General features: G+C 40.6%; 1 long non-coding RNA gene across 1 annotated transcript in view; it reads right to left on the reverse strand.

Annotated features, from left to right (window-relative positions):
- The window catches only part of LOC125455172 (uncharacterized), an 85537-nt gene that overhangs the window by 12938 nt on the left and 60078 nt on the right, over positions 1-12521 (reverse strand). Inside the window, exon 3 of the long non-coding RNA XR_007248172.2 lies at positions 11102-11212. This is a non-coding gene — a long non-coding RNA (uncharacterized LOC125455172). The remainder of the gene's footprint in view (positions 1-11101; positions 11213-12521) is intronic.

Below are 12521 nucleotides of genomic sequence, written 5' to 3' on the forward strand. Positions count from 1 at the left end.
AAACTCTGCCTTGAATAAACTCAATGACCCACTGTGGTGATTATAATGAGGTCAGCCAGGTGTACCTTATAAAATATGAGTTCCCTGAGTGGGGCTGTTAATCTGGTCCAATCAAGGAGCCCTGGCTGACAGATAGAAACAGGAGCATCAGAGGTTATGTTCACGCTGAGAGCTGGCGCTGAGCGTGCTGGATCACTGTCAAGGACTTTTCAGGTGTAAATTCAGGGTGTCTTGGTGGAGGGAGACCGGTCTCTGTGGAGTTATTTCAGTGGATACGAGACAAAAGCATGCTGCTGAAGAAATTCACTCTGAACAGTTGCTTTTGCATTGGGGTAAACATTTCTGGCATCATGCCACTATTTGGAAACGTTGACTCACTTGATCCTGCCATTGAAGACTGGCCCCAGTATGTGGAAAGAATGTGTTCTTTATTTTCCAGCAAATCACATTGGGGTAGATGAAAAACAACAAGTAATCCCACTGCTTGTGGGCTTGTAACATTTTTTGGTTATTAGGAGCCTAACTTTCCCTGCGGCACCAGATATTAAAACCTTGCAAGAGTTGACAGATTTAGCCAAGCAATGTTATGATCCTAAGCTTCTTCTAATTCTGTGATGCTATTGGTTTTACTCAGCAATCCGAGTATCAGGGGAATCCGTATCACGATTTGGGACTAGGTTAAGGTGACTGGCAGAGGCATGTGACTTTGATTTAACCCTTAATGAGATGCTGAGAGGAAGGTTTGGTATTTGGGATTAATGACCTAGCCGTGCAAAGGGGCCTACCCACTGAAACCCAAGTGGACTTCAAACAGGCCCTGCAACTGGCTTTATCATTGGAAAACACGGCAAGTGGAGCATGTGAGTAGCAAGGTATTCCGATGGAAGTGGATACTCTCGCCAGGCCAAGTGAGCTCAAGGAATACCACTTGAGCACAGGCAATGGTGTAGCATCAGTCAGGCATATCCTGATCGGAGGGACTCTAGGTCAGCCCACAGCAAAATCCCAAATCAAAGGCAGGCGTCTGCCAAATGGTTAAAATTTTCTTCTGGATCCAGGGTGCAAGTTATTGTAGTTGCTGCTGGTATGTGGACTGAACACAACAAAACAGCCTCATTAGACCTAAACTGAGTAAAAGAACTCATAGGCCAGTATCCAGGAGAGTGCACACATTGGAAAGTCCACCTGTATCTGGTTTGGAACAGCTAAATTGCTTAGTAACATCCAAATCAGATCCAATCAAATTAAAGGTCTGGTTAAATGATCACCTGGTTTTAATGGAGGTTGATATTAGCATTGTCAGTTCAGTGTTTGCAGAATCAGTCTTTAACAAAATTCGCTCTGGACTCCAGCCCTTGCATTTGTGCAAGAATTCAGCCCAGGCTGAGAACCTACACTGGGGAACCTTTACAGAAAAAAGGCACAACTTTGCTTCCAGTCTCTTATGAAAAGCAGCTGGTTCAGTTACAAGTGATTGCAGTAAAAGGCTCAAGCCCAAACTTGATGGGGTGAAATTGGTTGAGAATGATTCACCTTGATTGGCTCAACATTTATCGATTAGAAAATGGCTGCCTGAACAAATTCCTAAGTAAATATCCGGAGGCTTTTCAGGAAGGTCTAGGCCCTAACAAATAAGAAAAGGCCGCCTTGCATTTGACCAGGAAGCAATTCCATGATTCTGCAAGACCTGCCTAGTGCCATTGCCTTGTGGTCAAAAGGAGAGGCAGAAATCAGAAAGCTAGAAAGCGAAGGGACCGTCAAACCAGAGATAATAGGAACGGCAGATGCTGGAGAATCCAAGACAACAAGGTGAAGAGCTGGATGAACACAGCAGGCCAAGCAGCATCAGAGGAGCAGACCCGAAACGTCAGCTTTCCTGCTCCTACAATGCTGCTTGGCCTCCAATGTTCATCCAGCTCTACACCTTGTTGTGTCGCGTCATCAAACCAGTCCAGTTTGAGGGAATGGGCAGGATGTGTCGTACCAATTGTGAAGCCCAATGGGTCAGTTAGTCTTTGAGGGGTTTTTTAACAAATGGTAAACTGCTTCTCACAGCTGGATAAATGCCCAATATCCCTCACAGAGAGGATGTATATACAAATCTGGCAGCGGGGAGCTGACCTTCATAACGCTAGACATGAGTCAGGCATACCTGCAATTGTGGTTAGATGAGGATTCCCAGAAATATGTTACAATTAATACCCATAAGGTTTTGTACCAAAAGATTGCCATTTGGGGTGTCATCAACCTGTGAGATCTTTCAGCGGATGATGGAGAACATTTTATAAGGTCTACTCCAGGTCACTGTTTATCTAGATGATGTGCTGACAGCAGGGAAGACCAATCAGGAGCACTTAGAGAACTTGGACATCATTCTTAGATGTTTCTCCCAGGTGTGCATGCGCCTTGGAAGGGAAAAAGACTGTGTCCATGCACTCCAAGTGACTTACTAGGGCCACATTGTTGACAAGACAGGGTAACACCCATCGGAAGTTAAAGTGAGGGCGATCAAATGTGCCTTCCATCCCATGTCTGTCCCAGAGATGGACACGATTGAAGTTGCTGCCTCAATACTTTTGCCGCCTGAAGAGGAGAATGAATTTCTTCCAATCTGAAAGTGATGAGTTATTGTGCATTTCACGCCACCCATATCAGAGGCCAGGTTGGAGGAAACTGACCCAGCTCTAAAACACCCCACAAGTGGAGGGGGAGGCATTGTAATGAAGTCAGCTGGATGGACCTCATAGAATATGAGTTCCCTGACTGGGGCTGTTAAACTGGTCCACTTCCTAACAATTTTAGACAGGGCAAAATAAAGGTTGGATTATACTCTTGGGATTAATAAATGAATTATTGCTTAACAAGAAATTTTGATTATTTCTCTAATTCATGGTACTTTTATGACTAAAATAGAGAAATTTGGCATTCAACAGATGTAGCTTTAGCTATTTTCAGGGCCCAACAATGTAAATGTTCTTTGTGCAAGAACATATTGCACTTGTTTCAATACAGTAAAATAGGTGACAGCCATTCACTTGTCAATTTCGCAAGGCAATGCCCGGACCAATCAGGGTCAAACCACCTGCTTTAAAATTAAAGTAAAGCCAGGCATTTAACTGTCAATCAGTATTAATATGTGCATTCTCCAGGACAAAACCTCTACAAATCAGCGTCCACTTGCCAACCAATTAGTACTTTCCTCTAATACAATATAAATGGTGGCTATGCCCTTGAATTGGCATTCTTGTAAATTGTCCTGAAGAGTGCAAGATGGAAAACTTTGACAAAATTAGTATTTGCTTTTGAAATGAATGACTAGAGTGTTCCACTAGAAATGACTAATTATGTATTACTACAGTAATGAAGAGTGAGTTACACATCAAACATGATACAGCTTTCTAAAACAAATATTTTCAGGGAGATGAACAAAATAAGAAGTACAAGTTCTTGCTAAATCAAGTCATTTCTAAAATTTCAATTTCAACAACTTAACGTAAGGCTGAGCAGGGAATCACTGACAGTGATCTCTGGGTTTCCCTTTATAACAGCAAATGTGTGGAATCCAAAGTTACCAATAATTTCACAGAGTAATGACCGTGAACTCTGACAATTTCACAGTCATTACAACCACGAAGTGTGGCTCATACAATATATTCATATGGACTATGAATAGCCATGATGATGAAGACCTATGATTATTCAGTGTGGAAGAAAGTTACAAAAATGTTAAAATCAGAAGGAAATTGACAACAACCCACAATCGGTTTTGATATTTATGCAGGTCGTATTCAGAGTAGAATCGTTACTTAAGTGAATTTTCCAATTTGAATGTATATTGGTCATTTGAAACTGAGTCATTCCACCAATAGGGATGATATTAAACAGTAAATGTTGGAACTATACCACAATGAAACAGCATAGCTGGAGATGGAAACAGGGTAAAAGGTTTAATGACCGGCTATTAAAACCAGAAAACGTTAGCTCTCTTTTTCACCCTATCTGGCATGTGGACAATTTCCAGCAACTTCTGTTTCCATTTCAGATTCTCAGCCTCTGAAATACTTTGCTGTTGGTGTTACCATGTTTTACCTTTTCTTCAAAATTCAGGATCTTGATGTCGAAATCGATCCTGTAATCAACAAGTTAATTCTTAATTCTTATTTGTTATTAAGCTGCACCACAGACTGGGTATGAATCCCAACTTTAATGACAGCCCTGGTCCCTGGTGCTAAGAGATAGCCGTGCTAACCACTGAACCACCATGCTGCCCTAAGCATACACTGTTTCCGCTCAGACTTGTCATGTATAAGTTGCAACTAGAGAAACTAAGTTCCAGGACAATCATGGATGGAGAGTATTTGGGAAATGGATGATCCAGGCAACTAAATGATTCCTTGTCCTACTTCAGAAGATAGCTTTCGCTGAATCCAATCCATAGTAACACAGAAAACAGGAGTAGGAGTAGGCCATTCAGTCTAATCATCCAAATTCCCTGTTCCTGCTTTCTCCCCATACCCGTTGGTCACTTCAACCCTAAGAGCTACGCCCACAAAAGTTAATTGAATTAAAATTCAATTCCATTACTAGTTTCAACAATGGCTGTACCAACTGTTAACAATTGTCATCAAAGCTATCTGGGAAGAAAATCTGCTGTCCTCACTCCGGTCTGACCTACTTGTGACTCTTGACCTGCAGCAATGTGGTTGACTGTTAACTGCCCTCTGGCTTTGCCAAGCATTTAGGTCATGGATGATTAAAGATGGATAAAAAAAAGGCGGGCCTTGCTAATAATGTCCCCATTCAAAATTGAAGAAAAAAAACTGAACCTTGTGAAAAATATATTCCCCTTGTGAAAAGTTTCCACTTGAGGCAGTTGCATGAAGATTTAAAGCTGAGGAACTTGCTTAAATTATATTGGCTATAATGTGTGTGTAAACTTTGTCACTTTAATATGACCTGTGTTCTTCATGTTATTAATGATTATAATTCAACTTTATGGTTTCAAGCCATCACCTCCCCACTGTAGTGGGACCCAGTGAGTTTGGCATGGGACTTCCTTAACTTCAAGAAACTTTAATGATTCCTCTACAGCTCATTCCTCTTGTGTGCAGTCATACAGAATACTTTCTGTAGGACTATAAAATGATACACTTAAGCAGCAATTGTTCAATCAATATTAGATCCAATTACATTCTTGAGTAGAGGTATCTAAAACTCCACCTAATGACCTTAAATCAAACATATTTCATCTCGTATCAGTTGTCCTCTATTTTCTAATCTGTTTGTGGATAGGATCAATCACATGACAGGGATTGATGGTTTGAAATGCAATCCGATAATATCAATCCGTGGGTAAGGATAGTTGTTATCTTATTCCTAGCAATGGATAGGCCTGAGTATGGCACTGATTGGGTAGACTCGATTGATTCTGGAGTTCTTAAATAACTCGTCAATGAGCCTAATTATATTTTGGGGTGGCGAATTACAGTGAATTAAATTTACAGAGACATTGATGGATATCTCAGAGCTTTACTAACTTTGCACAAACTGGCTGGCTCCATCTCATGTGCAATGTGTCATGAAATGGACATTGATGATTGCAAATGTCCTTTGGCAGCCACCTAGAGGTGTCCCCTTGGACAGTTGGTTTAAAACTAAACATGGTTGGGTCAGTGGTGTCCACAGATCCCTCTATTTTAGAACACTCACAATTGTCACAACCTGGTCCTGATTAATCAAAGTGACTTCTGTACCAGTTAATTACAATTGACAGTTGACTACCAGATTTTGTTTTGATTTTAAACCAAGCAGGTCAATCTGATTTGTCACGAAGAACTGGTGCATTCTCCATGACAACGCCTCGACCAATCATTTGCCAACCAATCACCACACTTCTCTCATACAAAATTAAAGTTGTTTTTCTCTACTAAGTTGATATTCTTACAAAGAAACCTAACAAGTTCAAGATGAGAAGCATAAAAAAATTGTGCTTGTGCTCAATTTTTGTATAACCATATGACTGTTAATAATCAAAAATTCCAATTTTGTTTTGAAAGATTGACTTTTGTCTCTCATGCTTAAACATCAATTCATGTTCAGCTAGTATCAAATCCGGCTCAGGCCCATTGGAGTATGTGTAGTCTTCTGGGCAATATATTTTCGGGAGAAAATGGATGTGTTTGGAGAGTGTCCCAATGAACTTCCACAAAGCTACCAGGGATGAGGGACTACATCTCTGTGACATACTGGAGAAGCTGGGATTGTTCTCCTTAAAGAAAGAAGGCTAAGAGAAAATTTGATGGAAGGGTTCAAAATCACAAAGAGCTTAGGTGGGTCAAAAATGTGAACCTGTTTCCAGTGGTCAAAGGATGGATAACTAGAACGTGTCTCACTCAAATGTGTGTTTTTACTCACATCCCCCATCTTTCCAATAATCTCTGCTAGAGCAAACACCACGACTGTTCTGCTCAGTATTTATTCAGATGTTATTTATAACATTAATCATTCCTGAAAGTCAAAGAAATAAATAATATGAACGTGCCTAGTTAAAAAAAATCGTATTTATATGAGAACATACTTTGCAAGCACATTTCTATAATGATAGAAATATAGAATGGATACATAAAAAGTCATTGTAGACTTTAATCAATGACAACACTACTGCTTGTTAATCACGTAAATAATATCGTGGATGATGATCCATATATCGTTCTGTCATACTGACCGTCTTTATATCTGTTTGCCTTTCCATCTATCCATCTGTCTATCTGTCTGTTCATCTATATATGTGTGTTTATGGGAGTCAGTTGAAGCTCATTTGATGGTGCTCAATTAGAGGAGGTTTTAGGTTCAGGATCCAGCCTCTGACTCAGCACAGAAATAAAGGATACCACCCCACAGGAAATCAGAGAGTGAGGAGCAGTGTTAAAGTTACTGCCCTATGAAAGAGGCATCTACCTAAAGCTCTGTTTGCTGTCTCTAGTGGATGTAAAATATCCTGCGATAGGAAGAAAAACTGGAGTGGGGTTCATTCCTAGTGCCCTGGCAGATGTTTATTTCTCAATCAATTTCATCAAAACAGATTATCTGGTTATTATCACTTTCTAGTTTGTGGGACCTTGCTGTGTAAAAATTGCCTGCTGCCATACAGCCGTGACCACACTTTAAATACCACACAGAAATTTGGAACATCCTGATGTGATGTAAAGTGTGTGTCTAAAGAACCTAAAATGTAGATATGTGAGAGATTGCTATCTCTGAATGATTGTTGTTTAATTGTTCCAAATGAATTAAAACCTAATTATTATGAATAGGAGTTAAGAATTAAAATACATTTCTAACAGTGGTGAGTTATGGACTACTGCCAATAGTAAATAAAGGTGAATATCTACATGATAGCTCAGTGGTCAGTAGCTGTGTTATTCCTGAGACCGGAATTGAAACCACAAATATAGACAGAAGCTTGTTAATGATAGGAGCTCTCTACAGCCTGAACATCCTTATCATATGACAATCACTCGACTCAACACAACATCAACTGGTGGTAATAATCCATTTGAATTCTCACTGCTCTATTTTAATTGACAATTAGGGCGGAGGGCTGGACACAGTGGCACGGAGAATATGGTTGCGAATATTTTCCCGGCTAATTAATCGGGTTTGGGGTAACGTGAGCCTGGTGCAGGCATTCCTCCCTGTTTTCTGTTCATTTTCTCAATGTGTAATGCCTGCTGTCACAGAATGGCTACTTCCTGCCGTAATGGAGCACCCACGGTTCTGCCTTTTAAGATTCTGTCTCCACTCGCTAGTCATTCGATCTTGCTTCAATCAATTTCTCTCGTCAATGAAACTGAAAGCTGTAACTCACTGAGATCCACTCACAGAGCCGTCCTTATTCTCTTCCCAACTGTGGGCTTATTTTACCGAATTGAACAGAAAATGTATCAAACTTATCCAGTCTGAGAATGTCACAATACTTGGAAGACTCTGTGCTGGCTATAAAGCTGTGGATGGTAGCCATGATGTGGAGGTGCCAGTTTTGGACTGGGGTGGACAAGGTCAAAATTCATTTGACGCCAGGTTATAATCCAACAGGTTTGTTTGAAATCACAAGCTTTCAGAGCACTGCTTTTTCATCAGGTGACGAAGGAGCAGTGCTCCAAAATGATTTCACATAAACCCATTGAACTATAACCTGTTGTCACATGACTTCTGACCTTGGCTATGACTGCCTTAAGGAGGGAGTTGGGAGATTTTCCTATTAAAAAGTTGTCATGATCATAAATTTGGATCTCTGATTCTAGCTTTTCTTTTGTGGAAAACGTCTGAGAAGAAATTCTGGCATCTGTTTCTATCGTACAAAATAGGCCACAGCTATTCACTGGTTCATTTCTTAGGGCAATGACCTGGCCAATCAGAGTCAAGTTGCCTGATTTAAAATTTAAACAAAGACTGGCAATTAACTGTCAATCACCATTAATTGCTGTATCGCCTCTACCAATCAACACTGTCCTCTCAAGTAATATAAATGCTGTTTTTACTCTTGATGTGATATTCTGGCAAATTGCCCTTATGAGTGAAAAATCAAAAGATTTGACAAAATGTATCTTTTTACAAATTGCCTTAATTACAGAGCAGAGAAGGTGAAGATTAATGGTGAATTCATGTCCAAGTAAACAAGAACAACATAAAATAAGAAATAGGAACAGAAATAGGCCATTCGATCTGTGAAGCCTTTTCCATTATCAGATACGATTAAAGCTGATCTTGATTTTCACCTCCAATTTCTCGTACATGCTCCATTTCCCTTGATGTCATAAGAGAACAAATACTTGTCTCTCTTAGCCTTAAATGTATTTAAAGTTGGAAGATCTTCAACCATCTTGGGCAAAGAATTCTAAAGATTCACAACCTTCTGAGTGAAGCAATTTCTCCTCATCTCTGTGGCATGCTGACACTCTTATTTTCTAATATCCCTGGCTAGGCAGAAGAGCCTAACAGTGTCTATTCTATTAAGTTCCCTGAGAACCTTGTATGCTGCAACAAAATCACCTCTCATTCTTCTAAACTACAGAGAATATGCGCCCAGTTTACTCAACTTCTCATCACAAGATAATCCTGCCTCCTCCCAGAGACCAATCAAATTACTGCCTCCAATGTAAGTAGATGTGGTCTGACCAAGGTCTTGCAACTGACTAGTCTAGTCTAATTTGATAATGGTCTGTGCCTGTTGGCATGATACAGAAAGGAGAAGGTGGGGATTATGTATCAGTGCATCATGTTGCTGGGACAAGGATGACAGGCAAAGAAACAAGGATTAAATCAATATTCAATTATTCTGAGAATGGGCCAATAAATCAAAAATGTTAACTGTGATTTCTTTCCTCAGATGCTGCCAGTCCTGCTGAGCCTTCCCAGAAATATGTTCTTGTTTCACTTATTCTATCCATTGGCAGTCAGATTTTAAGATTGATTAATATGACTCCTCATAGTTGAACAGAAATCGGGAAATGTTATGTAACAAAAGAGTGGGTAGATGAATGGTGGGACTAGGTGAAATTCAGTCATAAACCAGTCTGTCAAGCTTCTTCCTAAACGAAATTCAAAAACCAGTCGATTTTTGAAAAAAAATGACTAACTTGTAACACACAAATTGAGATTACATACTCATCAGCTGCTATGTTGGGATTTGAACCAGACAAGTAGCCTAAGTGTCTAATTCAATGACATCACTTCCTCCACATCGCCCACCCCATCTATCCCCACAACTCCAACCTCACCCTTACCATGACCCCCACTCCAAACCCAAACCTGAACCCAAGCATTGCATAAATAATTTGACGCCTACTGTATCAAATGCCTGCTCTACCGTGGTCTCACTCACCCATCTTCCCCCATCATCATTGACCATGTCACTCCCTGTTTCCCCCCAATTTAATATGAAAACAGAGGATTCTGGAGAAACTCGGTAGGTCCAGTCGCAACTGCAAAGAACAGAAGACTCACACTGGACTCAAAGCATTAATTCTGTTTCTGTCTCTGCTGATGCTGCCAGACCTGCTGAGTTTCTCCAGCACTCTCTGGTGTTGCTTCTTTAATGAACAAAACCAGAATGGTACTGCATCTGCCAGATATGCTGAGCTCAACAGGAGCTTATCAGATGTAGCGAGCTAAAACTACATTCCCGTGGTAAACAGTATGGGTCTGAGCATTAACCAGATAAAAGAAGATAAAAGATCTACCAGAGGAATCTAATCACTTGTGACTTTAAAGAAACAGCATACCTGTTTATGCTCACAAAGAATGTATTGTGACAGTGTCAGAATGAAGTATGCACACAGCATTCTTTTCCACTTATATAAGCTTTGTCCTATAGCTCAAGGTATTTTAAATAAATTCAGTAACATAAGATGACAGTTGTACTGTAAGGAAAAAAAGGCTGTAAAATTTATCAACAGACCAATAAAAGTGCTTTGTTGTACCCCTGCTTAAGTTTCAGGAAAATTACAGACAACCTTTAAGGTACAATAATGAGAGATTGTCAGATGATACACTGCAAGATATTTTTCTTAGGAAGAGGTCAGGATTATAACCTACAGGGCATTAAACATGATACTTTACCTTTAAGCACTTATCTGTGACTACCATAGGGATTTCATTATTTTTGTTAACCTGTTGTTAAAAGCTTCAAAGTCCAGGAAATCTTTGAATATCTAGTTTAAAAGTGAAGGCATAAATATTACTCCTGTAGTTTAGGAGCGCATGGGCAACATCGTGATCAGTGGCCCCAGTCCTAGATGACTTCAACTAGAAGACGAATTATGTCTTAGCCTGGAGCTACCATTCAGCCCTTCTAAGGAATGCCTGGACACAGTGGGGCAGGGGTGGTAAGGTCACTTAACCTGTAAGCTGGGGCCTGTGCTTGTTTTCCAGGTTACATTGGCTCAAATTCTACTGAAGAGATTTTGAAAATTCAGTTAATTAGTAAGTGTTAATTAGAAATAGCAATATAAAGCTATTTCAGCAGTGGGAATGTAAAGTTCCTGTAAATTATTATTTAGTTGCCTTTCCTTTTTTAGCAAACAAAATCTGCCATCTTTACCTGGTCTTACTTGCATGTGACTCCATGCCCACAGTAGTCATGTCATCCCACTACAGAAAGTCTGGAACAAAAACAGAAGTCGCTGGAAAAGCTCAGGAGGTCTAGCAGCGTCTGTGGAGAGAAATCAGAGTTAATGCTTCAATTTGAGTGACCCCTCCTTGAAACCTTGGAACCGAACGTCTGGAGCAGAGATAGTAAGGACTGCCAATGCTGAAGTCAGATAAACCCCAGTGTAGAGCTGGATGAGCACAGCAGACTAGGCAGCATCAGAGGAGCAGGAAAGCTGATGTTCGGGTATAGACCCTTCATCAGGAAGCGTCTAGGCCCGAAACGTCAGCTTTCCTGCTCCTCTGGTGCTGCCTGGCCTGCTGTGCTCATCTAGCTCTACCCCTTGTTATCTCGGATTCTCCAGCATCTGCAGTTCCTATTATCTCTGTTTCGAGTTGGGACCCTTTTTCAGAAAATGGAGCAGCTCTCTTTCTGTTTGGAGCACTTCTTGAGGGCAATTACTGATGGGCATCGAATGCTGGCCTGGTCTTCAACACCCACATGCCATGAAAGAATTAAAATGGCCAGGAGGTCTTAAAAGATATTTGACTTCCCATTAATGTATTGAATCACCCAAACAGGAGTTAATCTTTCAAAATGGTGTCAAATCCTGGATACTCAGGTTTTATGAGATATGCAGCTGCTGATTTATAAATAACAATTAAATCAAGAGAATAACATGGGCGCTGACTGCACTTGCTCAAAGAGCTCTGCAGATAATTCACTGCAGTTAACCATATCGTCATCCTTCTTGCTGAGTCATGGCACTGGGAGTCAATGGGCAAGACCAAGATTACAGGGTTAGCAAAGTGCGGTCCGTCTCCACCACAACCAACTTCCACACTGATGCCTCCTGTGTACTTTACCAACTCCTTCGCTCACATCCCATTCATTCATTCATTCATTCTTCCTCACCCATGAAAAGACAAACAACTCACCCATCAGGGGCCCATAACCATGTCAGAATGCAGAACAGATGACCCTCTGCCCACAAGACAGTGCCACCTTCAGTAACAAAGGGAACAATGAGATCCAAATCCTATCAACTTCAGCACTTTAGAGATACCCTGGTTTATTCCACCCAGACTGAATCCAGAATTTTCCGAGCACTTTTAGCTCAGTGCCTTAACTAATTGTGTAATAGCCCTTGAGCTATCAAAAACCCTTGGCAAAAACATAGGTGCACCCACATGCAGAGTTCTGGAACTTTTTTTGCACAGCCTGAACCCTTTAGGCACGCTTTAAGGTGTGACTGATCACAATAATTACAAACAAAGCAATGTGGAAAGTGGGTAAATTACTGGATAAGTTCTCTGAAATTCCTAAACTCATCATCTCTGTCTTAAATGGGCAACCCCTTATTTTGAAACAG

Source organism: Stegostoma tigrinum, chromosome 9 (assembly GCF_030684315.1).
Source record: "Stegostoma tigrinum isolate sSteTig4 chromosome 9, sSteTig4.hap1, whole genome shotgun sequence".
Lineage (NCBI taxonomy): Eukaryota > Metazoa > Chordata > Chondrichthyes > Orectolobiformes > Stegostomatidae > Stegostoma > Stegostoma tigrinum.